The sequence below is a fragment of the Lethenteron reissneri genome, chromosome 26, assembly GCF_015708825.2.
Source record: "Lethenteron reissneri isolate LAM-NWPU_2019-01 chromosome 26, ASM1570882v1, whole genome shotgun sequence".
NCBI classification, from domain to species: domain Eukaryota; kingdom Metazoa; phylum Chordata; class Hyperoartia; order Petromyzontiformes; family Petromyzontidae; genus Lethenteron; species Lethenteron reissneri.
Window position 1 is genome coordinate 25631362 of NC_083804.1, and position 25650 is coordinate 25657011.

At 52.9% G+C, this 25650-nt stretch overlaps 1 protein-coding gene across 3 annotated transcripts in view; it reads right to left on the reverse strand.

Annotated features, from left to right (window-relative positions):
* LOC133347936 (alsin-like) overlaps positions 1 to 1607 on the reverse strand; it is a 92401-nt gene extending 90794 nt beyond the window's left edge. Inside the window, exon 1 of one of the 3 annotated variants that reach the window (XM_061560694.1) lies at positions 1494 to 1606. The gene's annotated coding sequence lies outside the window, so the exon portion shown is untranslated. Of the gene's footprint in view, positions 1 to 1493 lie in introns of all 3 variants that reach the window. The other 2 variants (XM_061560693.1, XM_061560695.1) reach the window with 2 other exon arrangements.
* Positions 1608 to 25650: the final 24043 nt, after the last annotated feature.

Genomic DNA, 25650 nt, shown 5'->3' on the forward strand with positions numbered 1-25650 from the left:
TACCGCAGTTAACCCATGGCAACTGGATCTGTCTCGTGACCTCCTGTCAACGAGCATTCGACACTTCAGGTGGCCTCAAAGTACACCTGGCCTGGCAAAATCACTTTAGTGACATCACCGTAACTTAGTGGCAAATAGCGGCTGTTGTTGGTGTGATGGTGGGAGGGAGTGTGAGCTTGAGGGAAGTTTCAGGGTGTGTGTGACTCAAGCTCGACTCCCGCTCATGGCCTACATCGGTGAGAAATATCTAAGTCGGTCCTGAGCCTCCCCAAGGTCAACTCAGCCTTAAATGAACATCCGATGCAGTGTGTAAATATCAGCACTGGTGGTGGCCACCCACCCCCTTGTGTGTCGTGCTGGCTTTAATAATGGTGCAGGGTGTAAGACCGGCATTTCGACCTTTACATTTCCACCAATGAGCATGACCCAGCGGTAGCACGTTTGCCACTTGCTGGTGAGGTTCACAGTTCGCCCCTGGTTACTATCGCGGGTGTAATAAACGTGAAGTACTATGCACCACCTGCTTCACAACGTACATTAAATATCTCTGAATGTCATTTGCCATTGTGTGCCAGCGTTACGTCCCAAACTTTAAATATTATCTGCAAATTACTCAATTTGGATTATACGTAGCAATCATCAGCCCATGGAGCATTCTTCTCCAGTGCCGTTCCGACGATGAAGTTTAAATCAAATGCCCTCCGTCCCCACGTGCGTTGTCGAACATTCAGAGGCCTTTCCGCGATTATCACGATGGCTGCAGTCCATGTTGGCTGTTGGGGTGGCGGCAGCGCACTCGTCACTTGTTGCAGTGGTTTCATGCTTCGAACCTAACGACCGTCCCGATTAATGCTGTGGCTGTTATTAACAAACAGGTACTACACATGTCGTCTGCTTCACAATGGACCTTCAGAGATCCCGTGACGTCATTTGCAAGAGTTCAGCCATTGCGCCCTGGTTGCATGGGCTACATTTTTGTAAATATCCACAAAAATGCTCAAAAGATACAACTTACTGGATTTTTGTCATCACCCCCTACTGTGAAAAGTTGGCCAGGACCCTCATAAAAATAAATCATGAGACTCAGCGAAGCTTTCCTGGGTACACAAGTGTTATAGTATATCAGAAACACATTCCTGCGGAGGGAGCTGGTAGGAACGTTGGGTTGCTCGGTCAATGGCTAGGGTCAACGGCGGCTTGGTGTATTCCGCAAATATGCCCGACTGTGAGGGCGGGCACAAGCCGGCGTGAGTAGGTTAAACGTTGCGTTTTATAAGGGCATCCCGGGGTGACCAGCCCCTCCCCACCCAGCCCCACCCCTGCCACCCTCCACCCAGCCCCACCCTCCCAACCCAGCACCTCTCCACCCCACCCAGCCCCTCCCCACCTTCCCCTCTCCACCCAGGTCCACCCCTCCCATTTTTGGATGCACGACAGACAGATGAACGGACACAATAATCCCCTGTGGGCTGGTGTAACCAGGAGGTTCCTACCAGTAAAAAAGTTGTGTAGCCTGATGACCTGGCTGGATTCCTGTCTGACTGGGCACAGCGCTCTCAAGCTCTTTTGTATCGTTGTGACATCACCACTCACACCTGCTTGATGACATCACACACACGGTTGGCTACGTACAGTGCGAAAGAATATTATTCATAATCACCGGTTTTGGGTTTAGATCGCGTTATTTATAAATGTGTCGTAACCCTCCACCACCCGACACGGCCAATCAGTAAAAAAGTGTCACGTTGACAAAAGACAAATAGTTCACTGCTTTAGCCCACCGGTGTGTTGAAGCGTGAAACCACAACATTTACAATTTGAGTACGACGTTTCGCTGGTAATTGCATCCAGCATCATCGGGCAATTCGCCAGAATGGTGAGGCTCTGCTGTGTCTCCCGTTCTTATATAGAGCAGCAGCAGGGTGACGTCATCATTAACTCATTAATTCATCAGGTGCAAAGATTTGAGGGGGGGTTATTGTAATTATATACTAGATTAATAATCAGGCTATTGTTACGATGCGAGTTGTAGATTAGTAATCATTTGGCATGTGTTTTATTGTGATTATGCTACATTAGTAATCAGTTAGTGTTTGTTTCCCTTATAAGGAATTGTAATGTATCTTATTTAATAATACGCTTCCAGGCCGCACTAAGCCTGTAGCTGTCTGAGCGATTAAAGTTATTTCTGTTTCTCTCAATTTCAATGGATTCTCTAATTAGTCTTTGCCAGTAGTAACTAGTTTTACACAATACTTCAACGTTGTCAAAATCAATTGAGTGTCCCTGTTAGCATGCATGTTCTGAAACTGCCGACAGTTGTGTTTGCGATAGTTTAATATTTCTCTGGTGTTCTTTTAGTCTTACACTAACGTTACGCCCTGTCTGTCCAATATAGCATTTGCCACATACACAATTAATCCAATATACACCTTCTGTTGATAATTTAGGTAATTCGTCATTAGTGCACGTTACTAGTTGTTGAATTTTGTGTACTGTACGAAATCTTACTGTAATGTCTTGCTTTTGCAAAACACGGGCTAATTTGTCAGTTACTCCTGAGATAAATGGTATTTTTATTGTTTTGATAATCTGATCGCTTTCTGCAATGTTGCTTTGCGATCGTGATTTGGCATTTAGTGCTCTGTTAATTTGAACATTATTGTAGCCATTCTGTCTTAGTGCTTCTTTAACATGTTTAATCTCTCTCACTAGACTTTCACCATCTGACACTGTTTTAGCCCGATGTATGAGCGTCTTGATAAGAGAGGATTTCTGAGCTGGGTGATGATGTGAATCTGCATTCAGATAGGCATCAGTGTGCGTTTGCTTTCTGTAAACGCTGTGTGTTATTTTACCATTTAGGCCATGCCCAAGTAAAATATCTAGGAACGGGAGTGTGTTATTCACCTCCATTTCCATGGTGAACTGAATGGCCGGGTTTTGTGCATTGAGATGATTTAGAAAATCGTTAAATGTATCTTTACCATGTCGCCAGACAACCAAAGTGTCATCCACATATCTAAACCAAAAGGATGGTTTTAATGTGCTCGAGGCAAGTGCTCTGGTTTCAAAGTTTTCCATGTACAAATTTGCTATAGCAGGAGATAAAAGGAGAGCCCATTGCTGCTCCCTCCCTTTGTTTAAAGAATTCGCCTCTCCATAAGAAGTGTTATTTAAACAATGGTCAGCGAGTTTCGGAATATCTTTTGGTAAACTTGTATTCTTTACCAGTGTATCAAGTAATTTAAGCGACTCGCTCACTGGAACCTTAGTGAATAGCGAAATCACATCAAATCTCACCAAAATATCATTAGGGTTAAGTTTAATATCTTTGATCATATTCACAAGATGTTCTGAATTTCTTATGAATGATGATGTCCTACCGATGTAGGGCTGTATTTGTTTAGTTACATATTTTGCTAATTTATGTGGCAGAGCCAATTGTACTGACTATGGGTCGTAAAGGGATGCCGATTTTATGGATCTTTGGTAGCCCATACAGTCTAGGTGGTTTTGAAGCCCTTGGCTTAATTAGGAATTGCTCATTTTTTTGGATTAATGAATTTGCAATGATTGCAGTAGTCTTACGTTCCAAAGTATTAGTTGGATCTCGTTTAATTTTAATGTAGGTACTTTCCTCTAATAAATCTTTAATTGTATTATCATAATCGGCCTGTGACATCACTACAGTAGTGCGGCCCTTATCAGCTGCTAGGATTTGAATATCTTTATTTAGACGAAGCTCTCTTAAGGCTTTTGCCTCGTTCGAGCTAATATTTACTTTTGGTACTTTACTATTCTAAATTATTTTGGCAACTTCGTGTCTAGTCATCTCTGCCTCATTATGTAGAAGGAGTCTTACTGCTGATTCTACCTCAGCAATGATCTCATCCACTGGAATTGAGCTTGGGGTAACGGCAAAGTTAAGGCCTTTAGAAAGGACAGAAATCATGTCAGTGGTTAAATCAGTGTTAGTCAAGTTCATTACGCATAATCAACGATTTTTGGGTTTAGATCGCGTTTATTTATAGATGTGTCGTAACCCTCCACCACCCGACACGGCCAATCAGTAAAAAATGTGTCACGTTGACAAAGACAAATAGTTCACTGCTTTAGCCCACCGGTGTGTTGAAGCAACAACATTCACAATTTGAGTACGACGTTTCGCTGGTAATTACAACACACCGGTGGGCTAAAGCAGTGAACTATTTGTCTTTGTCAACGTGACACATTTTTTACTGATTGGCCGTGTCGGGTGGTGGAGGGTTACGACACATTTATAAATAAACGCGATCTAAACCCAAAAATCGTTGATTATGAATAACATTGGTCGCGAAAGCCTACGTGTTAAAGTTCATTACGGTTTAGTTTTTAAATTGTTCGTTTTTAATAGGGATTTGTTTATTGTAAAGTCTAGAACATTTGTCAATTTGGTTAGCATTTGTTAGATTAAACACATTATCAGCCGATTGTTGTGTTATAGTGTCGATTATATTCCAATCATGCATGGACACACTATTGCTTATATTTAAATGTAAATGCTTTAGCGTTTCAGAAATGTTGGATAATTCACTCCTATTGTGTTGTATTCTCTCTATTAATAATAATTCGCTAGCTTTGTGTAGTATTTTGTTAGCTTTAGAAGACTTTATGTGATGTGTTATTTTAACTGCGTTTGGTATTACCTTCGAATCTCTGCACCTTTTGAGGAACGCCAATGAAGATATCAATTTCATCCGCTTAATGCGGAGCTTCTCCAATTTTCTGGTTTTAAGAAAAGTATCCTCCCCATAGAGGTTATTCAGTTTAACATGTAGGCTTTCGCGACCAATATTATTCATAATCACCGTTTTTGGGTTTAGATCGCGTTATTTATAAATGTGTCGTAACCCTCCACCACCCGACACGGCCAATCAGTAAAAAAGTGTCACGTTGACAAAAGACAAATAGTTCACTGCTTTAGCCCACCGGTGTGTTGAAGTGTGAAACCACAACATTTACAATTTGAGTACGACGCTTCGCTGGTACTGCAAGGTACTACTTGTCCCTGCTGGGTTTGTGCTGTGAACTGAATTGTTCTGCCTGGGAGATTAACTTCAGCAGGTCAACTTTGGAGTGTGTCGCACATCCCAACTGCAGCTTTGATGAGGGTGGCCTGCCTGCACCCTTGCTCTGTGGTGTACTCCACTACCTCTGCTGAGGCACTGGTAAGAGTTACCTGCCTGCACCTTAGCTCTTTGGTGTCCTGCACTACCCTTTCTGGGGCTCACGTGAGGGCTATCTGTGACCAGCTTTGCTGTGCGTAATTTACACTACACATGTCTCCTGGAGTCTTGGTGCGAGTTACTTGCCTGCAGCCCCCCTCTGTGGTGTTGTGCACCACCTCTGCCGTCTCCTTCCTGTTCAACCCTGCACGCACACACCTCAATTTCTAATGTGCGGCAGTGATGTGGAACGGAAGCTGAACGATTCTGGGTTTGGATGTGGTTCGAGCTCAACCCGATCGGTTCCGGAACCGGTTTCTAGGCAAAAGTGAACCCCACAAGGGCGTTGAAAAGAAAAGGCTTATTTTTCCATTTAGCACGGTTGGCTACGTACACTGCAAAATAAGTTAAATATACATATATTTTTTAAACACATTAGCTATATTTATGGGACTTATGTGCCAGTGTCAAAATGGTGAAAAAATAAGAATACGATTTCCCCTTTCTGGCAATAAAACAGGTGTTAAGATGTTCAAAGACTAAATAGCTACCTTTTTCAAGGCATCAAGTCTGCATTAACCACACATACTTGTGGCAAAACATGCAACCAAACATGCTCTGATCATATATGCATTGTCTTTGAAACTGATTGGCCGACCACCACTGATAACTATGCAGTCTGGATACAGGTGTTTCACTATTTGGCTGTATTATGTGTATATATATCCTTCTTTGCAAAAAAAGGTAGGTATTAATTGACTGAGAATTAGGCGACAGTCAACATGAAGCACCTGAAGCCACAGAGCACTGAAGGAAGCATGCACGTCCTTGGTCTTCCCTGTCTGACTGCAGACTGAGGCCAACTCACCGATCCTGGGAGTGTGGATATTTTTTTGTGGCACTTGCAGGGAACTCGTGGGACCAACATGAAGCCCAACTGGAACTGGGAGCTGTGATGTTTTTGGCGGTCCAGGTTTTGGGTTCAGTTCCTCTAAAATATATCATTTCTGGCAGTACCTGCTTTGGTTCCATGTGTAGTGACATAAGAAGGGAGGGGCTGCTGGGGGCTCTGGGACCCTGGGCGGGCCAGGCGCTTAAGCCTCTTGGCGCCAGGCGCTGGGTTCCCAGGCGGGTCAGACGCTTAAGCCGCTTGGCGCCAGGCGTTGGGTTCCCGGGTGGCCCAGGCGCTTAAGCCGCTTGGCACCACCAACGGGGGGGGGGCTGTGTGTGCTCTGTGGGATATCTGGGGGCGCACACGGCCCCACCCCTCGTTGGGGACTAGGCATAAAAGGGGAGCTCCCTGGACGATCAGGGCCAGTCGTAGCTCAAGATCCAAGACCCAAGACCAGCCATCTGAGGACCCTGGGACGCTGTAAGAGCCAGTGGTGGGACTCTGGAAATCCCGACTCTACGACCTTGTGAGGGTGAGTTCCAGAGCGTAGCCAGAGTAGTGTATCTAGGCTGTGTACCTAGGCTGTGTACCTGGGAGTTGTTACAGAGTATCAGGACTGTTGGACTGTTGGAGTGCTGTTGGATTGTAATAAAGAAGTTACCTCTACAAGTGTCTCCGGAACCCGTAACATTTGGCGTCAGAAGTGGCCATGGAGACAAGAAGTAAGCCACGTACCTTCAGTCCTGACGGCAATGTCGAGGAGCAAGCGGCGACGGAGCAGCCAACTCGGGCCGACAACGACGCCGCACCGCCGTCTGAGCAGCCGTCCACCACACCTGCCGATCCTCCTCCAGTGTCGGGAGCAGCAATGGAGGAAACGCTGCTTCGCCTCACTGACCTGCTCCACGCCACTGTCTCCATCCTGGACGACATGCGTCACTCACAGGCGGAGACAGGAGGGAGAGAGGCGGCGCAGCGGCCACGCCATTCCGCCGGCTCCAACACAAGGATGGCAGCCGTTCCCGCCGCAAATACATCCGGGTGTGTCGTCACTTCTGCCGGGGGAGCAATGACCGCTGGGAGCGACGTCACTTCCGGGCCCAGTGTGGTCAAACCAAACAACGCCGCGTCATCAGCGCTGCGTCCCTCACCGCCGAGTGACAGCTGTCTGCAACCTAGCAACGCAGCGTCATCAGCGCTGCGTCCCTCACCGCCGAGTGACAGTGCTGTGAACGCGAAGCCAGCTTCAGCCGGGTTGCCAGGCAACGAGCGCGGGGCTCACGTCCAGCAACGCCTGCCGGAACTCAAGGCATTTTCTTCAGAGGGGGGTGAGTGGGCAGCGTTCGAACGCCGGTTCGTCTCTCTTATAGAGACGTCCGGCTGGTCGGAGTATGAAGCGCTCCAGGGCCTCCCGGCCATGCTCGACGACGACGCCCTAGCAGCACTTCTTGCGGTGCCACGAGCGAAACGTGCCACGCTCACGGATGCCCTTCATCAGATGCGGCTGATTTATGGACCCCCGTCTGAAGCACGTCACCGCTTCGATGCGAGGAGGAAGAAGGCCTCCGAGTCGGCGATGGGGTACCGCAGCGCGCTGCTGGCCATGGCATGGGTTGCCTACCCTCGCATGGATGAAGACGCTGTGGAGTCACTCGTACTGCAGAAGCTCATGAGCTTGGCCCGCCAGCTTCGAGTTGCCATGCCGACAGCCGACGACGACGACGACTTCACGTCGCTATAATTAATTCAAGACCCTTGATCCCCGTCTCAACTGACCCGGAGTCACCATTCATCTTGACTCCTGCTACACTTCTTACCCAGAAGACAGATGTGCTCACAGCACCTACCGAGGAGGCCAGCACTGCAGACCTCTACAGACGTCAATGGAGACCAGTGCAGAGCTTCGCGAACACGTTCTGGCGTCGCTGGAAAAATGAGTACTTTACGACACTCCAAGTGCGCAACAAGTGGCAGTCTAACAGACCAGACATCCAAGAAGGCGACCTCGTCCTACTGAAGGACAACCAAGCCAAACGGAATGAGTGGCCAATGGGCCGCATCCTCAAGTCGATTCCAAGTGCCGATGGAAAAGTTTGAAAGGTCGAGGTTATGATTGCGAAGCAAGGTGTCACAAGAACTTTCATCAGGCCCATAGTCGAGATAGTACTACTTCTCTCTCGGAAAGATATGGACAAATAAGTTGACCCATTGAAGTTGTTATACACTTGTTTATGAGATAGGAAATAAATGGTATCTCCTAGATACCAGACGGGGAGTGTCGTGCCTCACGGCAGATGTGGAGCGTATGTATACAGGAAGTTCCTGTTTTTGTTGCTAATTTTGGTCACGTGACCAGGAAGTGACGATGTTAGATTTTCAGTGAACCACGCGGGCATCTGCCATCTTACTGATAATTGAAGATGGCGGCACGCATCGCATCTTAGTGAGACCACAGCCGCACTTGTCCATTGTGGGAGCTTAAGAAGCATTGTCTGTAAGTTTGTTTGTATTCCTATAACATTGGCAATGCTGTTGTTCAAGTTCAAGTTCATTTATTAGGTATGCTGTTGTAATGTTGGAATGACCGTTATAGTGATGTAAATGCCTTTATGGTGCCATTAAGTTGTTGTAGTAAATACAAGGCCTAGTTAGTAACGAAGCCTGCGACTTTCCTTATTGTGGATGTTACTTGTGATTTAGTAGGTCGAGTCAGACTTGTGCCTATGTTGCGATCCTGAGAGTAAAGATGACGAAGTATCTCATCCACAGTTTAGTGTTATGTGTAATGCTGTACATTTGGGGTGCAGTCGGATGAATACACGATGTGCCTGTATGCAACGCACCGGCTTGTGCTCTAGTCTAGCTGTTCAGTGGTAATGTAGGGGCCTGGTCCGTCCAGGATCTATTGTTATCTAAGACAATGTTCTGATGCTGTGGTGTTCATTGTGTTGGTGTTTCTGGATTATAACAGAGGCTGTATCTGTGTTTTCTCACCAGTTTTACCTGTTACAATCAATAAATGACGATTGGAGTTGGACGTTCATTCTGGCTCCGAGGGTTTATTGAACGCAAGGTTATCTACTCGACTAGCGGTGCAACGCAGCGCCCAGCGAAGCCGAGATAGAGTGTATGTGTGTGTGAGTCTTAGTTACCTAGAGTGTTATACAGGTAGGAACAACAGGTTCCACACTGCCCACCAGGGAATATGTCTGTCTGTCTGTCGTGCATATCCGGAATTCTGCCCACCCATGCACCTCCCCACCGAACACCAAGCTACGCCACGATTGGTTGACGATGTTGGGGAGGGTGGGGGCGAAGGGTCAACATGCCCACTCATCCAACTGCCCCCCCCACTCCCTGAACGCCGCGCTGTCCAACCAAGTTCCTACCTGCCCACTCCGAAGGAACGTGTTTATAAAGTCCCACCCCCTCCTCCCGTTTGAGGGCAACAGTGTTACTGGGGAATGCGTTCTGAGTGTTAATGTCTCACGCATGCGTTCCATGAATAAAGGCGCGTTGTATTGAATACACTCTGCACACCAACACGTGACACTAACACACGATGAGAGCGTTATTCTAGGAGTTGTAAAAGGAAAAGGCGCAACCACACGCATGCAATGGACTCGCACACTCTACTGCTAGCGGAACGCAACCTCCACGAGCTCGACAGGGTATTGGACCCAACTAATATTCCCACTGACAGCCAGACATCTTGAAAGAGTTCGGTGTACCCACACTTATCTCTACCATGTGCGACCTGCCCATGAACTGTGGTTTACCTAAACGCTGTGTTACACAGTACTGTATATATATTGCTGGGAGGACTGAGCGGGAGAAGGAATTCAGGAACGTGAAACGTTCTTTTCAACTGCCGCACCGGGAGATTGAATTGTAATTGGCGACTACGGCATGGTAAATCCGTGGTGTTGCGAGCCGTCACACCGCTGTGGCAGCTCACATTAAGAGCGTAAACAGAGAACAAAAATGTCAGGAGACACGGCCGAGTAGAGTCACGAGGCTACCACCACCACACAGCCGCGAGGACACACGAGGTGGGGAAGCAAGAGTTGCATTGAGCGGCTTGGACGAGTGAGAGACTGGGTGAAGCTGGGGTGCGTGAGAGGCTAACGTGAGTTGGTAGGCTGTGTGAGAGGCTGGGTGAGTGTAGGTGAGTGAGTTGGTAGGCTGTGTGCGAGACTGGGTGAGTGTGTAGGTGAGTGAGTTGGTAGGCTGTGAGAGGCTGGGTGAGTGTGTAGGTGAGTGAGTTGGTAGGCTGTGTGCGAGGCTGGGTGAGTGTGTAGGTGACTGAGTTGGTAGGCTGTGTGAGAGGCTGGGTGAGTATGTAAGTGAGTGAGTTGGCAGGCTGTGTGAGAGGCTGCGTGAGTGAGAGGCTGGGTGAGTGAGAGGCTGGGTAAGTGAGAGGCTGGGTGAGTGAGAGGCTGGGTGAGTGTGTAGGTGAGTGAGAGGCTGGGTGAGTGTGTAGGTGAGTGAGAGGCTAGGTGAGTGAGAGGCTGGGTGAGTGTGTAGGTGAGTGAGAGGCGAGGTGAGTGAGAGGCTGGGTGAGTGTGTAGGTGAGTGAGAGGCGAGGTGAGTGAGAGGCTGGGTGAGTGAGAGGCTGGGTGAGTGTGTAGGTGAGTGAGAGGCTGGGTGAGTGAGAGGCTGGGTGAGTGTGTAGGTGAGTGAGAGGCGAGGTGAGTGAGAGGCTGGGTGAGTGAGAGGCTGGGTGAGTGTGTAGGTGAGTGAGAGGCGAGGTGAGTGAGAGGCTGGGTGATTGTGTAGGTGAGTGAGAGGCTGGGTGAGTGAGAGGCTGGGTGAGTGAGAGGCTGGGTGAGTGAGAGGCGAGGTGAGTGAGAGGTTGGGTGAGTGTGTAGGTGAGTGAGAGGCGAGGTGAGTGAGAGGCTGGGTGAGTGTGTAGGTGAGTGAGAGGCTGGGTGAGTGAGAGGCTGGGTGAGTGCGTAGGCGAGTGAGTTGGTAGGCTGTGTGAGAGCCTGGGTAAGTGAGAGGCTGGATGAGTGAGAGGCTGGGTGAGTGTGTAGGTGAGTGAGAGGCGAGGTGAGTGAGAGGCTGGGTGAGTGCGTAGGTGAGTGAGAGGCGAGGTGAGTGAGAGGCTGGGTGAGTGAGAGGCTGGGTGAGTGTGTAGGTGAGTGAGAGGCTGGGTGAGTGAGAGGCTGGGTGAGTGTGTAGGTGAGTGAGAGGCGAGGTGAGTGAGAGGCTGGGTGAGTGAGAGGCTGGGTGAGTGTGTAGGTGAGTGAGAGGCGATGTGAGTGAGAGGCTGGGTGATTGTGTAGGTGAGTGAGAGGCTGGGTGAGTGAGAGGCTGGGTGAGTGAGAGGCTGGGTGAGTGAGAGGCGAGGTGAGTGAGAGGTTGGGTGAGTGTGTAGGTGAGTGAGAGGCGAGGTGAGTGAGAGGCTGGGTGAGTGTGTAGGTGAGTGAGAGGCTGGGTGAGTGAGAGGCTGGGTGAGTGCGTAGGCGAGTGAGTTGGTAGGCTGTGTGAGAGCCTGGGTAAGTGAGAGGCTGGATGAGTGAGAGGCTGGGTGAGTGTGTAGGTGAGTGAGAGGCGAGGTGAGTGAGAGGCTGGGTGAGTGCGTAGGTGAGTGAGAGGCGAGGTGAGTGAGAGGCTGGGTGAGTGAGAGGCTGGGTGAGTGTGTAGGTGAGTGAGAGGCTGGGTGAGTGAGAGGCTGGGTGAGTGTGTAGGTGAGTGAGAGGCGAGGTGAGTGAGAGGCTGGGTGAGTGAGATGCTGGGTGAGTGTGTAGGTGAGTGAGGCGAGGTGAGTGAGAGGCTGGGTGATTGTGTAGGTGAGTGAGAGGCTGGGTGAGTGAGAGGCTGGGTGAGTGAGAGGCTGGGTGAGTGTGTAGGTGAGTGAGAGGCGAGGTGAGTGAGAGGTTGGGTGAGTGTGTAGGTGAGTGAGAGGCGAGGTGAGTGAGAGGCTGGGTGAGTGTGTAGGTGAGTGAGAGGCTGGGTGAGTGAGAGGCTGGGTGAGTGCGTAGGCGAGTGAGTTGGTAGGCTGTGTGAGAGCCTGGGTAAGTGAGAGGCTGGATGAGTGAGAGGCTGGGTGAGTGTGTAGGTGAGTGGGAGGCTGGGTAAGTGAGAGGCTGGGTGAGTGAGAGTCTGAGTAAGTGTGTAGGTGAGTGAGAGGCTGGGTGAGTGAGAGGCTGGGTAAGTGAGAGGCTGGGTGAGTGCGTAGGCGAGTGAGTTGGTAGGCTGTGTGAGAGCCTGGGTAAGTGAGAGGCTGGGTGAGTGAGAGGCTGGGTGAGTGTGTAGGTGAGTGGGAGGCTGGGTAAGTGAGAGGCTGGGTGAGTGAGAGTCTGGGTGAGTGTATAGGTGAGTGAGAGGCTGGGTGAGTGAGAGGCTGGGTAAGTGAGAGGCTGGGTGAGTGTGTAGGTGAGTGAAAGGCGAGGTGAATGAGAGGCTGGGTAAGTGAGAGGCTGGGTGAGTGTGTAGGTGAGTGAGAGGCTGGGTGAGTGAGAGGCTGGGTGAGTGAGAGGCTGGGTGAGTGAGAGGCGAGGTGAGTGAGAGGTTGGGTGAGTGTGTAGGTGAGTGAGAGGCGAGGTGAGTGAGAGGCTGGGTGAGTGTGTAGGTGAGTGAGAGGCTGGGTGAGTGAGAGGCTGGGTGAGTGCGTAGGCGAGTGAGAGGCGAGGTGAGTGAGAGGCTGGGTGAGTGTGTAGGTGAGTGAGATGCTGGGTGAGTGAGAGGCTGGGTAAGTGAAAGACTGGGTGAGAGGCTCGGTGAGTGGGTAAGTGTAAGGCTCGGTGAGTAGGTGAATGAGAAGCTCGGTGAGTGGGTGAGTGAGAGGCTAGGTGTGTAGGTGAGTGGGTAAGTGGGTGGGGGTGAGTGAGAGGCTCGGTGAGTGGGTGAGTGAAAGTCTGGGTGGGTGAGTGAGAGGCTGAGTGAGTGGGTGAGTGAGTAGGTGAGTGAGTGAGGGGCTCAGTGAGTGGGTGAGTGAGAGGCTCGGTGAGTGGGTAGGTGAGTGGGTGGGTGAGTGGGTGGGTGAGTGGGTGGGTGAGTGAGTGGGTGAGAGACTCGGCGAGTGGGTGAGAGGCTCGGTGAGTGGGTGAGAGGGTAGGTGAGTGGGTGAGAGGGTAGGTGAGTGGGTGAGAGGGTAGGTGAGTGGGTGAGAGGGTAGGTGAGTGGGTGAGAGGGTAGGTGAGTGGGTGAGAGGGTAGGTGAGTGGGTGAGAGGTTCAGTGAGTGGGTGAGAGGCTCAGTGAGTGGGTGAGAAGGTAGGTGAGTGAGTGAGAGGCTCAGTGAGTGAGAGGCTCAGTGAGAAGGTAGGTGAGTGAGTGAGAGGCTCAGTGATTGGGTGAGAAGGTAGGTGAGTGAGTGAGAGGCTCAGTGAGTGGGTGAGAAGGTAGGTGAGTGAGTGAGAGGCTCAGTGAGTGGGTGAGAAGGTAGGTGAGTGAGAGGCTCAGTGAGTGGGTGAGAAGGTAGGTGAGTGAGTGAGAGGCTCAGTGAGTGAGTGAGTGAGAGGCTCAGTGAGTGAGTGAGAGGCTCAGTGAGTGGGTGAGAAGGTAGGTGAGTGAGTGAGAGGCTCAGTGAGTGAGTGAGAGGCTCAGTGAGTGGGTGAGAAGGTAGGTGAGTGAGTGAGAGGCTCAGTGAGTGAGTGAGAGGCTCAGTGAGTGGGTGAGAAGGTAGGTGAGTGAGTGAGAGGCTCAGTGAGAAGGTAGGTGAGTGAGTGAGAGGCTCAGTGAGTGAGTGAGAGGCTCAGTGAGAAGGTATGTGAGTGGGTGAGAGGTTCAGTGAGTGAGTGAGAGGCTCAGTGAGTGAGTGAGAGGCTCAGTGAGAAGGTAGGTGAGTGGGTGAGAGGTTCAGTGAGTGAGTGAGAGGCTCAGTGAGTGAGTGAGAGGCTCAGTGAGTGAGTGAGAGGCTCAGTGAGTGAGTGAGAGGCTCAGTGAGTGAGTGAGAGGCTCAGTGAGTGGGTGAGAGGTTCAGTGAGTGAGTGAGAGGCTCAGTGAGTGAGTGAGAGGCTTCAGTGAGTGGGTGAGAGGCTCAGTGAGTGGGTGAGAGGCTCAGTGAGTGGGTGAGAGGCTCAGTGAGTGGGTGAGAGGTTCAGTGAGTGAGTGAGAGGCTCAGTGAGTGAGTGAGAGGCTCAGTGAGTGGGTGAGAGGCTCAGTGAGTGGGTGAGAGGGTAGGTGGGTGGGAGAGAGGGTAGGTGAGTGGGTGAGAGGGTAGGTGAGTGGGTGAGAGGGTAGGTGAGTGGGTGAGAGGGTAGGTGAGTGGGTGAGAGGTTCAGTGAGTGGGTGAGAGGCTCAGTGAGTGGGTGAGAAGGTAGGTGAGTGAGTGAGAGGCTCAGTGAGTGGGTGAGAAGGTAGGTGAGTGAGTGAGAGGCTCAGTGAGGAGGTAGGTGAGTGAGTGAGAGGCTCAGTGAGTGGGTGAGAAGGTAGGTGAGAGAGTGAGAGGCTCAGTGAGTGGGTGAGAAGGTAGGTGAGTGAGTGAGAGGCTCAGTGAGTGGGTGAGAAGGTAGGTGAGTGAGAGGCTCAGTGAGTGGGTGAGAAGGTAGGTGAGTGAGTGAGAGGCTCAGTGAGTGAGTGAGTGAGAGGCTCAGTGAGGGAGTGAGAGGCTCAGTGAGTGGGTGAGAAGGTAGGTGAGTGAGTGAGAGGCTCAGTGAGTGAGTGAGTGAGAGGCTCAGTGAGTGGGTGAGAAGGTAGGTGAGTGAGTGAGAGGCTTCAGTGAGTGAGTGAGAGGCTCAGTGAGTGGGTGAGAAGGTAGGTGAGTGAGTGAGAGGCTCAGTGAGAAGGTAGGTGAGTGAGTGAGAGGCTCAGTGAGTGAGTGAGAGGCTCAGTGAGTGAGTGAGAGGCTCAGTGAGTGAGTGAGAGGCTCAGTGAGAAGGTAGGTGAGTGGGTGAGAGGTTCAGTGAGTGAGTGAGAGGCTCAGTGAGTGAGTGAGAGGCTCAGTGAGAAGGTAGGTGAGTGGGTGAGAGGTTCAGTGAGTGAGTGAGAGGCTCAGTGAGTGAGTGAGAGGCTCAGTGAGTGAGTGAGAGGCTCAGTGAGTGGGTGAGAGGCTCAGTGAGTGGGTGAGAGGTTCAGTGAGTGAGTGAGAGGCTCAGTGAGTGGGTGAGGGGTTCAGTGAGTGAGTGAGAGGCTCAGTGAGTGAGTGAGAGGCTTAGTGAGTGAGTGAGAGGCTCAGTGAGTGAGTGAGAGGCTCAGTGAGTGAGTGAGAGGCTCAGTGAGTGAGTGAGAGGCTCAGTGAGTGGGTGGGTGAGTGAGTGAGAGGCTCAGTGAGTGAGTGAGACGCTCAGTGAGTGAGTGAGAGGCTCAGTGAGTGAGTGAGTGAGAGGCTCAGTGAGTGAGTGAGTGAGTGAGAGGCTCAGTGAGTGAGTGAGAGGCTCAGTGAGAAGGTAGGTGAGTGGGTGAGAGGTTCAGTGAGTGAGTGAGAGGCTCAGTGAGTGAGTGAGTGAGAGGCTCAGTGAGTGAGTGAGAGGCTCAGTGAGTGAGTGAGAGGCTCAGTGAGTGGGTGAGGGGTTCAGTGAGTGAGTGAGAGGCTCAGTGAGTGAGTGAGAGGCTCAGTGAGTGGGCGAGAGGCTCAGTGAGAAGGTAGGTAAGTGGGTGGGTGAGTGGGTGGGTGAGTGGGTGAGTAAGTGAGAGGCTCAGTGAGTGGGTGAGAAGGTAGGTGAGTGAGTGAGTGAGAGGCTCAGTGAGTGGGTGAGAAGGTAGGTGAGTGAGTGAGAAGCTCAGTGAGTGGGTGAGAGGCTCAGTGAGTGGGTGAGAGGCTCAGGGAGTGAGTGAGAGGCTCAGTGAGTGAGTGAGAGGCTCAGTGAGTGAGTGAGAGGCTCAGTGAGTGGGTGAGAGGCTCAGTGAGTGAGTGAGAGGCTCAGTGAGTGAGTGAGAGGCTCAGTGAGTGAGTGAGAGGCTCAGTGAGAAGGTAGGTGAGTGGGTGGGTGAGTGGGTGGGTGAGTGGGTGAGTGAGTGAGAGGCTCAGTGAGTGGGTGAGAAGGTAGGTGAGTGAGTGAGAGGCTCAGTGAGTGGGTGAGAAGGTAGGTGAGTGAGTGAGAGGCTCAGTGAGTGGGTGAGAGGCTCAGTGAGTGGGTGAGAGGCTCAGTGAGTGAGTGAGAGGCTCAGTGAGTGAGTGAGAGGCTCAGTGAGTGAGTGAGTGAGAGGCTCAGTGAGTGAGTGAGAGGCTCAGTGAGTGAGTGAGAGGCTCAGTGAGTGAGTGAGAGGCTCAGTGAGTGAGTGAGAGGCTCAGTGAGTGAGTGAGAGGCTCAGTGAGTGAGTGAGAGGCTCAGTGAGTGAGTGAGAGGCTCAGTGAGTGAGTGAGAGGCTCAGTGAGTGAGTGAGAGGCTCAGTGAGTGAGTGAGAGGCTCAGTGAGTGAGTGAGAGGCTCAGTGAGTGGGTGGGTGAGTGAGTGAGAGGCTCAGTGAGTGAGTGAGAGGCTCAGTGAGTGAGTGAGAGGCTCAGTGAGTGAGTGAGTGAGAGGCTCAGTGAGTGAGTGAGTGAGAGGCTCAGTGAGTGAGTGAGAGGGTGGGTGAGTGGGTGGGTGAGTGAGTGGGTGAGTGAGGTGAGTGGGTGAGTGAGTGAGTGAGAGGCTCAGTGAGGTGAGAGGCTCAGTGAGTGAGTGAGAGGCTCAGTGAGTGAGTGAGAGGCTCAGTGAGTGAGAGGCTCAGTGAGAAGGTAGGTGAGTGGGTGGGTGAGTGGGTGGGTGAGTGGGTGAGTGAGTGAGTGAGAGGCTCAGTGAGTGGGTGAGAAGGTAGGTGAGTGAGTGAGAGGCTCAGTGAGTGGGTGAGAAGGTAGGTGAGTGAGTGAGAGGCTCAGTGAGTGAGTGAGAGGCTCAGTGAGTGAGTGAGTGAGAGGCTCAGTGAGTGAGTGAGAGGCTCAGTGAGTGAGTGAGAAGCTCAGTGAGTGGGTGAGAGGCTCAGTGAGTGAGTGAGTGAGAGGCACAGTGAGTGAGTGAGAGGCTCAGTGAGAAGGTAGGTAAGTGGGTGGGTGAGTGGGTGAGTGAGTGAGAGGCTCAGTGAGTGGGTGAGAGGCTCAGTGAGTGAGTGAGAGGCTCAGTGAGTGAGTGAGTGAGAGGCTCAGTGAGTGAGTGAGAGGCTCAGTGAGAAGGTAGGTAAGTGGGTGGGTGAGTGGGTGGGTGAGTGAGAGGCTCAGTGAGTGGGTGGCTCAGTGAGTGGGTGAGAAGGTGAGTGAGTGAGTGAGAGGCTCAGTGAGTGGGTGAGAAGGTAGGTGAGTGAGTGAGAGGCTCAGTGAGTGGGTGAGAGGCTCAGTGAGTGGGTGAGAGGCTCAGGGAGTGAGTGAGAGGCTCAGTGAGTGAGTGAGAGGCTCAGTGAGTGAGTGAGTGAGAGGCTCAGTGAGTGAGTGAGAGGCTCAGTGAGAGAGTGAGAGGCTCAGTGAGTGAGTGAGAGGCTCAGTGAGTGAGTGAGAGGCTCAGTGAGTGAGTGAGAGGCTCAGTGAGTGAGTGAGAGGCTCAGTGAGTGAGTGAGAGGCTCAGTGAGTGAGTGAGAGGCTCAGTGAGTGAGTGAGAGGCTCAGTGAGTGAGTGAGAGGCTCAGTGAGTGGGTGGTGGGAGTGAGAGGCTCAGTGAGTGAGTGAGAGGCTCAGTGAGTGAGTGAGAGGCTCAGTGAGTGAGTGAGAGGCTCAGTGAGTGAGTGAGTGAGAGGCTCAGTGAGTGAGTGAGAGGCTCAGTGAGAAGGTAGGTGAGTGGGTGAGAGGTTCAGTGAGTGAGTGAGAGGCTCAGTGAGTGAGTGAGAGGCTCAGTGAGTGAGTGAGAGGCTCAGTGAGTGAGTGAGAGGCTCAGTGAGTGGGTCAGGGGTTCAGTGAGTGAGTGAGAGGCTCAGTGAGTGAGTGAGAGGCTCAGTGAGTGGGCGAGAGGCTCAGTGAGTGGGCGAGAGGCTCAGTGAGTGGGCGAGAGGCTCAGTGAGTGGGTGAGATGCTCAGTGAGTGGGTGAGAGGCTCAGTGAGTGGGTGAGAGGTTCAGTGAGTGAGTGAGAGGCTCAGTGAGTGGGTGAGAAGCTCAGTGAGTGGGTGAGAGGCTCAGTGAGTGGGTGAGAGGCTCAGTGAGTGGGTGAGAGGCTCAGTGAGTGGGTGAGAGGTTCAGTGAGTGAGTGAGAGGCTCAGTGAGTGAGTGAGAGGCTCAGTGAGTGGGTGAGAGGCTCAGTGAGTGAGTGAGAGGCTCAGTGAGTGGGTGAGAGGCTCAGTGAGTGGGTGAGAGGCTCAGTGAGTGGGTGAGATGCTCAGTGAGTGGGTGAGAGGCTCAGTGAGTGGGTGAGAGGTTCAGTGAGTGAGTGAGAGGCTCAGTGAGTGGGTGAAAAGCTCAGTGAGTGGGTGAGAGGCTCAGTGAGTGGGTGAGAGGCTCAGTGAGTAGGTGAGAGGCTCAGTGAGTGGGTGAGAGGTTCAGTGAGTGAGTGAGAGGCTCAGTGAGTGAGTGAGAGGCTCAGTGAGTGGGTGAGAGGCTCAGTGAGTGGGTGAGAGGCTCAGTGAGTGGGTGAGAGGCTCAGTGAGTGAGTGAGAGGCTCAGTGAGTGGGTGAGAGGCTCAGTGAGTGGGTGAGAGGTTCAGTGAGTGAGTGAGAGGCTCAGTGAGTGGGTGAGAGGCTCAATGAGTGGGTGAGAGGTTCAGTGAGTGAGTGAGAGGCTCAGTGGAGTGAGTGAGAGGCTCAGTGAGTGGGTGAGAGGCTCAGTGAGTGGGTGGAGAGGCTCAGTGAGTGGGTGAGAGGCTCAGTGAGTGAGTGAGAGGCTCAGTGAGTGGGTGAGAGGCTCAGTGAGTGGGTGAGAGGCTCAGTGAGTGGGTGAGAGGCTCAGTGAGTGGGTGAGAGGCTCAGTGAGTGGGTGAGAGGTTCAGTGAGTGAGTGAGAGGCTCAGTGAGTGAATGAGAGGCTCAGTGAGTGGGTGAGAGGCTCAGGGAGTGAGTGAGAGGCTCAGTGAGTGAGTGAGAGGCTCAGTGAGTGAGTGAGAGGCTCAGTGAGTGGGTGAGAGGCTCAGTGAGTGAGTGAGAGGCTCAGTGAGTGAGTGAGTGAGAGGCTCAGTGAGTGAGTGAGAGGCTCAGTGAGAAGGTAGGTAAGTGGGTGGGTGAGTGGGTGGGTGAGTGGGTGAGTGAGTGAGAGGCTCAGTGAGTGGGTGAGAAGGTAGGTGAGTGAGTGAGTGAGAGGCTCAGTGAGTGGGTGAGAAGGTAGGTGAGTGAGTGAGAGGCTCAGTGAGTGGGTGAGAGGCTCAGTGAGTGGGTGAGAGGCTCAGGGAGTGAGTGAGAGGCTCAGTGAGTGAGTGAGAGGCTCAGTGAGTGAGTGAGTGAGAGGCTCAGTGAGTGAGTGAGAGGCTCAGTGAGTGAGTGAGAGGCTCAGTGAGTGAGTGAGAGGCTCAGTGAGTGAGTGAGAGGCTCAGTGAGTGAGTGAGAGGGCTCAGTGAGTGAGTGAGAGGCTCAGTGAGTGAGTGAGAGGCTCAGTGAGTGAGTGAGAGGCTCAGTGAGTGAGTGAGAGGCTCAGTGAGTGAGTGAGAGGCTCAGTGAGTGAGTGAGAGGCTCAGTGAGTGAGTGAGAGGCTCAGTGAGTGAGTGAGAGGCTCAGTGAGTGAGTGAGAGGCTCAGTGAGTGAGTGAGAGGCTCAGTGAGTGGGTGGGTGAGTGAGTGAGAGGCTCAGTGAGGGTGTGAGTGCAGAGGCTAGTGAGTGAGTGAGAGGCTCAGGAGTGAGTGAGAGGCTCAGTGAGTGAGTGAGTGAGAGGCTCAGTGGTGAGTGAGAGCTCAGTGAGAAGGTAGGTGAGTGGGTGAGAGGTTCAGTGAGTGAGTGAGAGGCTCAGTGAGTGAGTGAGAGGCTCAGTGAGTGAGTGAGAGGCTCAGTGAGTGAGTGAGAAGCTCAGTGAGTGGGTCAGGGGTTCAGTGAGTGAGTGAGAGGCTCAGTGAGTGAGTGAGAGGCTCAGTGAGTGGCGAGAGGCTCAGTGAGTGGTGCGAGAGGCTCAGTGAGTGGGCGAGAGGCTCAGTGAGTGGGTGAGATGCTCAGTGAGTGGGTGAGAGGCTCAGTGAGTGGGTGAGAGGTTCAGTGAGTGAGTGAGAGGCTCAGTGAGTGGGGTGAGAAGCTCAGTGAGTGGGTGAGAGGCTCAGTGAGTGGGTGAGAGGCTCAGTGAGTGGGTGAGAGGCTCAGTGAGTGGGTGAGAGGTTCAGTGAGTGAGTGAGAGGCTCAGTGAGTGAGTGAGAGGCTCAGTGAGTGGGTGAGAGGCTCAGTGAGTGAGTGAGAGGCTCAGTGAGTGGGTGAGAGGCTCAGTGAGTGGGTGAGAGGCTCAGTGAGTGGGTGAGATGCTCAGTGAGTGGGTGAGAGGCTCAGTGAGTGGGTGAGAGGTTCAGTGAGTGAGTGAGAGGCTCAGTGAGTGGGTGAGAAGCTCAGTGAGTGGGTGAGAGGCTCAGTGAGTGGGTGAGAGGCTCAGTGAGTGGGTGAGAGGCTCAGTGAGTGGGTGAGAGGTTCAGTGAGTGAGTGAGAGGCTCAGTGAGTGAGTGAGAGGCTCAGTGAGTGGGTGAGAGGCTCAGTGAGTGGGTGAGAGGCTCAGTGAGTGGGTGAGAGGCTCAGTGAGTGAGTGAGAGGCTCAGTGAGTGGGTGAGAGGCTCAGTGAGTGGGTGAGAGGTTCAGTGAGTGAGTGAGAGGCTCAGTGAGTGGGTGAGAGGCTCAATGAGTGGGTGAGAGGTTCAGTGAGTGAGTGAGAGGCTCAGTGAGTGAGTGAGAGGCTCAGTGAGTGGGTGAGAGGCTCAGTGAGTGGGTGAGAGGCTCAGTGAGTGGGTGAGAGGCTCAGTGAGTGAGTGAGAGGCTCAGTGAGTGGGTGAGAGGCTCAGTGAGTGGGTGAGAGGCTCAGTGAGTGGGTGAGAGGCTCAGTGAGTGGGTGAGAGGCTCAGTGAGTGGGTGAGAGGTTCAGTGAGTGAGTGAGAGGCTCAGTGAGTGAATGAGAGGCTCAGTGAGTGGGTGAGAGGCTCAGGGAGTGAGTGAGAGGCTCAGTGAGTGAGTGAGAGGCTCAGTGAGTGAGTGAGAGGCTCAGTGAGTGGGTGAGAGGCTCAGTGAGTGAGTGAGAGGCTCAGTGAGTGAGTGAGTGAGAGGCTCAGTGAGTGAGTGAGAGGCTCAGTGAGAAGGTAGGTAAGTGGGTGGGTGAGTGGGTGGGTGAGTGGGTGAGTGAGTGAGAGGCTCAGTGAGTGGGTGAGAAGGTAGGTGAGTGAGTGAGAGGCTCAGTGAGTGGGTGAGAAGGTAGGTGAGTGAGTGAGAGGCTCAGTGAGTGGGTGAGAGGCTCAGTGAGTGTGTGAGAGGCTCAGGAGTGAGTGAGAGGCTCAGGGAGTGAGTGAGAGGCTCAGTGAGTGAGGAGTGAGAGGCTCAGTGGAGTGAGTGAGAGGCTCAGTGAGTGAGTGAGAGGCTCAGTGAGTGGGTGAGAGGCTCAGTGAGTGAGTGAGAGGCTCAGTGAGTGAGTGAGAGGCTCAGTGAGTGAGTGAGAGGCTCAGTGAGTGAGTGAGAGGCTCAGTGAGTGAGTGAGAGGCTCAGTGAGTGAGTGAGAGGCTCAGTGAGTGGGTGGGTGAGTGAGTGAGAGGCTCAGTGAGTGAGTGAGAGGCTCAGTGAGTGAGTGAGAGGCTCAGTGAGTGAGTGAGTGAGAGGCTCAGTGAGTGAGTGAGTGAGAGGCTCAGGGAGTGAGTGAGAGGCTCTGAGGTGGGTGAGTGGTGAGGTGAGTGAGTGGTGAGTGAGTGGGTGAGTGAGTGAGTGAGAGGCTCAGTGAGTAGGTGAGAGGCTCAGTGAGTGAGTGAGAGGCTCAGTGAGTGAGTGAAAGGCTCAGTGAGTGAGAGGCTCAGTGAGAAGGTAGGTGAGTGGGTGGGTGAGTGGGTGGGTGAGTGGGTGAGTGAGTGAGAGGCTCAGTGAGTGGGTGAGAAGGTAGGTGAGTGAGTGAGTGAGAGGCTCAGTGAGTGAGTGAGTGAGAGGCTCAGTGAGTGAGTGAGAGGCTCAGTGAGTGAGTGAGAGGCTCAGTGAGTGAGTGAGAGGCTCAGTGAGTGAGTGAGAGGCTCAGTGAGTGAGTGAGAGGCTCAGTGAGAAGGTAGGTAAGTGGGTGGGTGAGTGGGTGGGTGAGTGGGTGAGTGAGTGAGAGGCTCAGTGAGTGGGTGAGAGGCTCAGTGAGTGAGTGAGAGGCTCAGTGAGTGAGTGAGTGAGAGGCTCAGTGAGTGAGGTGAGAGGCTCAGTGAGAAGGTAGGTAAGTGGGTGGGTGAGTGGGTGGGTGAGTGGGTGAGTGAGTGAGAGGCTCAGTGAGTGGGTGGCTCAGTGAGTGGGTGAAAAGGTGAGTGAGTGAGTTAGAGGCTCAGTGAGTGGGTGAGAAGGTAGGTGAGTGAGTGAGAGGCTCAGTGAGAAGGTAGGTAAGTGGGTGGGTGAGTGGGTGGGTGAGTGGGTGAGTGAGTGAGAGGCTCAGTGAGTGGGTGGCTCAGTGAGTGGGTGAGAAAGGTGAGTGAGTGAGTTAGAGGCTCAGTGAGTGGGTGAGAGGCTCAGTGAGTGGGTGAGAGGCTCAGGGAGTGAGTGAGAGGCTCAGTGAGTGAGTGAGAGGCTAAGTGAGTGGGTGGGTGAGTGAGTGAGAGGCTCAGTGAGTAAGTGAGAGGCTCAGTGAGTGAGTGAGAGGCTCAGTGAGTGAGAGGCTTAGTGAGAAGGTGGGTGAGTGAGTGGGTGAGTGAGTGAGTGGGTGGGTGATGATGTGAGAGGCTCAGTGAGTGGGTGAGAAGGTAGTGAGTGAGTGAGTGAGAGGCTCAGTGAGTGGGTGAGAAGGTAGGTGAGTGAGTGAGAGGCTCAGTGAGTGGGTGAGAGGCTCAGTGAGTGGGTGAGAGGCTCAGTGAGTGAGTGAGAGGCTCAGTGAGTGAGTGAGAGGCTCAGTGAGTGAGTGAGTGAGAGGCTCAGTAAGTGAGTGAGTGAGAGGCTCAGTGAGTGAGTGAGAGGCTCAGTGAGTGAGTGAGAGGCTCAGTGAGTGGGTGAGAGGCTCAGTGAGTGGGTGAGAAGGTAGGTGAGTGAGTGAGAGGCTCATTGAGTGGGTGAGAGGCTCAGTGAGTGGGTGAGAGGCTCGTGAGTGAGTGAGAAGCTCAGTGAGTGAGTGAGAGGCTCAGTGAGTGAGTGAGGCTCAGTGAGTGGGTGAGAGGCTCAGTGAGTGATGAGAGGCTCAGTGAGTGGGTGAGAGGCTCAGTGAGTGAGTGAGAGCTCAGTGAGTGAGTGAGAGGCTCAGTGAGTGAGTGAGAGGCTCAGTGATGAGTGAGAGGCTCAGTGAGTGAGTGAGAGGCTCAGTGAGTGAGTGAGAGGCCAGTGAGTGAGTGAGAGGCTCATGAGTGAGTGAGAGGCTCAGAGTGAGTGAGAGGCTCAGTGAGTGAGTGAGAGGCTCAGTGAGTGGGTGGGTGAGTGAGTGAGAGGCTCAGTGAGTGAGTGAGAGGCTCAGTGAGTGAGTGAGAGGCTCAGTGAGTGAGTGAGTGAGAGGCTCAGTGAGTGAGTGAGTGAGAGGCTCAGTGAGTGAGTGAGAGGCTCAGTGAGTGGGTGGGTGAGTGAGTGGGTGAGTGAGTGGGTGAGTGAGTGAGTGAGAGGCTCAGTGAGTAGGTGAGAGGCTCAGTGAGTGAGTGAGAGGCTCAGTGAGTGAGTGAAAGGCTCAGTGATGAGAGGCTCAGTGAGAAGTAGGTGAGTGGGTGGGTGAGTGGGTGGGTGAGTGGGTGATGAGTGAGAGCTCAGTGAGTGGGTGAGAAGGTAGGTGAGTGAGTGAGTGAAGGAGGGTGTGAGTGAGTGGAGTGAGGAGCTCAGTGAGGAGTGAGTGAGAGGCTCAGTGAGTGAGTGAGAGGCTCAGTGAGTGAGTGAGAGGCTCAGTGAGGTGAGTGAGAGGCTCAGTGAGTGAGTGAGAGGCTCAGTGAGTGAGTGAGAGGCTCATTGAGAGGTAGGTAAGTGGGTGGGTGAGTGGTGGTGTGAGTGGGTGAGTGAGTGAGAGGCTCAGTGAGTGGGTGAGAGGCTCAGTGAGTGAGTGAGAGGCTCAGTGAGTGAGTGAGTGAGAGCTCATGTGAGGAGTGAGAGGCTCAGTGGAAGGTAGGTAAGGGGGTGGGTGAGTGGTGGGGTGATGGGGTGAGTGAGTGAGAGGCTCAGTGAGTGGGTGGCTCAGTGAGTGGGTGAAAAAGGTGAGTGAGTGAGTTAGAGGCTCAGTGAGTGGGTGAGAGGTAGGTGAGTGAGGAGAGGCTCAGTGAGAAGGTAGGTAAGTGGGTGGGTGAGTGGGTGGGTGAGTGGGTGAGTGAGGTGAGAGGCTCAGTGAGTGGGTGGCTCAGTGAGTGGGTGAGAAGGTGAGTGAGTGAGTTAGAGGCTCAGTGAGTGGGTGAGAGGCTCAGTGAGTGGGTGAGAGGCTCAGGGAGTGAGTGAGAGGCTCAGTGAGTGAGTGAGAGGCTAAGTGAGTTGGTGGTGAGTGAGTGAGAGGCTCAGTGAGTAAGTGAGAGGCTCAGTGAGTGAGTGAAGGCTCAGTGAGTGAGAGGCTTAGTGAGAAGGTGGGTGAGTGAGTGGGTGAGTGAGTGAGTGGGTGGGTGAGTGAGTGAGAGGCTCAGTGAGTGGGTGAGAAGTAGGTGATGGTGAGTGAGTGAGAGGCTCAGTGAGTGGGTGAGAAGGTAGGTGAGTGAGTGAGAGGCTCAGTGAGTGGTGGGTAGGCTCAGTGAGTGGGTGAGAGGCTCAGTGAGTGATGAGAGCGCAGTGAGTGAGTGAGAGGCTCAGTGAGTGATGAGTGAGAGGCTCAGTAAGTGAGTGAGTGAGAGGCTCAGTGAGTGAGTGAGAGGCTCAGTGAGTGAGTGAGAGGCTCAGTGAGTGGGTGAGAGGCTCAGTGAGTGGGTGAGAAGGTAGGTGAGTGAGTGAGAGGCTCATTGAGTGGGTGAGAGGCTCAGTGAGTGGGTGAGAGGCTCAGTGAGTGAGTGAGAAGCTCAGTGAGTGAGTGAGAGGCTCAGTGAGTGAGTGAGAGGCTCAGTGAGTGGGTGAGAGGCTCAGTGAGTGAGTGAGAGGCTCAGTGAGTGGGTGAGAGGCTCAGTGAGTGAGTGAGAGGCTCAGTGAGTGAGTGAGAGGCTCAGTGAGTGAGTGAGAGGCTCAGTGAGTGAGTGAGAGGCTCAGTGAGTGAGTAGAGGCTCAGTGGAAGATAGGGAGTTGGTGGGTGAGTGGGTGGGGGTGTGGTAATGAGTGAGAGGCTCAGTGAGTGGGTGAGAAGGTAGGTGAGTGAGTGAGAGGCTCAGTGAGTGGGTGAGAAGGTAGGTGAGTGAGTGAGAGGCTCAGTGAGTGGGTGAGAGGCTCAGTGAGTGGGTGAGAGGCTCAGTGAGTGAGAGGCTCAGTGAGTGAGTGAAGGCTCAGTGATGAGTGAGAGGCTCAGTGAGTGAGTGAGAGGCTCAGTGAGTGAGTGAGGCTCAGTGAGTGAGTGAGAGGCTCAGTGAGTGAGTGAGAGGCTCAGTGAGTGAGTGAGTGAGAGGCTCAGTGAGTGAGAGGCTCAGTGAGTGAGGATAGGCTCAGTGAGTGAGTGAAAGGCTCATGAGTGAGTGAGAGGCTCAGTGAGTGAGTGAGAGGCTCAGTGAGTGAGTGAGTGGAGGCTCAGTGAGTGAGTGAGAGCTCAGTGAGTGAGTGAGTGAGAGGCTCAGTGAGTGAGTGAGAGGCTCAG